We start from the raw sequence: 1,121 nt of genomic DNA, 5'->3' as shown, positions 1-1,121 counted from the left end.
CTTATAGGAAAGGCAGTGTCCACACCACGTGTCTTCCTGGTTATCTCTACGACCCTCTAACCACCACAGAGAGGTTGAAGGTAGAAGATCCTTGAGATCCAAGACTGTACTTCTGTACATATTATGATGCATCCAAAACACTGCCTTCACCAAGGTTCAGTATTTTTTCAAGAAAAGGATGAATTAGAAGCATATGAAAGGTACACACTTCCTGTGGGAGCTTTGGTGCTTCTACGTCTTTGTTTTTCCAACTATCCACAGACTCAAGGCAATGTGGGTCTTTTGTCATCGGAAGAATTAGATGAATCTTTTTTTTAAATTTTTATTTAATTTTTTTTAAGAATTCAGCTTTTTATTGAACATGTTACAAGAGGTTTAGTCAAAAAGACCAAAGCCCATGTCCTCATCAGACTCCTTAGATTCTTCTTTCTTTGCTTCCACTTTCTTCTCCTCAGCAGGGGCAGCAGTGGTGGAGCGGGCAGGACCTCCTCCTGGCGCAGTGCTTGCAGCTGGGGCAGGTCCACCAGCCCCATGTTGCCAATGAGGCTCCCGATGCTGACGTTGGCCAGGGCCTTTGCAAACTAGCCTGGCCAGAAAGGTTCAACATTTACACCGGCTGCTTTAATGAGGGCATTGATCTTATCCTCTGTGACCGTCACCTTGTCATAGTGCAGGATGAGAGCTGAGTAGATGGAGGCGAGCTCCAAAACTGAGGCCATGGTGTAGGTGAGGGCTGGGTGGCGCTGTTGGCACAGTGCTAGTTGGCGGATGAAGTGAGGGCCTCACCTTGACATGGCTTTAGCTACCTAAGAAGGACCAAGCACCTTAGCAGCAACTGAGGAGAATTAGATGAATCTTTGATGCAGGAGAAGACAGAGAAGAAAGGAGGGGGCCAAGTAAAAAAGAAGTGAGATTAAAGTTTTCCAAATAAAAATTAGAATGTGGGGCAGGCCCCATGGCCTAATGGTTAAGTTCAGCGTGCTCTGCTTTGGCAGCGGGGGTTCACCAGTTCAGGTCCCGGGCATAGGCCTACACCACTCGTCAGCCATGCTGTGGTGGCAACTCACATACAAAGTAGAGGAAGATTGGCACAGATGTTAGCTCAGAGCTAATCTTCCTCA

The 1,121-nt window shown here is 47.0% G+C and overlaps 1 pseudogene; it reads right to left on the bottom strand.

Moving 5' to 3' along the window:
• Nucleotides 1-375: 375 nt before the first annotated feature.
• LOC138916352 (large ribosomal subunit protein P1-like) lies at nt 376-798 on the bottom strand (annotated as a pseudogene).
• Between the last annotated feature and the right edge of the window lie 323 nt (nt 799-1,121).

This window comes from Equus caballus, chromosome 11, assembly GCF_041296265.1.
Source record: "Equus caballus isolate H_3958 breed thoroughbred chromosome 11, TB-T2T, whole genome shotgun sequence".
Classification (NCBI taxonomy): Eukaryota; Metazoa; Chordata; class Mammalia; order Perissodactyla; family Equidae; genus Equus; species Equus caballus.
Note: the sequence above shows the minus strand (reverse complement) of the source record. Positions and strands in the feature narration are given on the sequence as shown.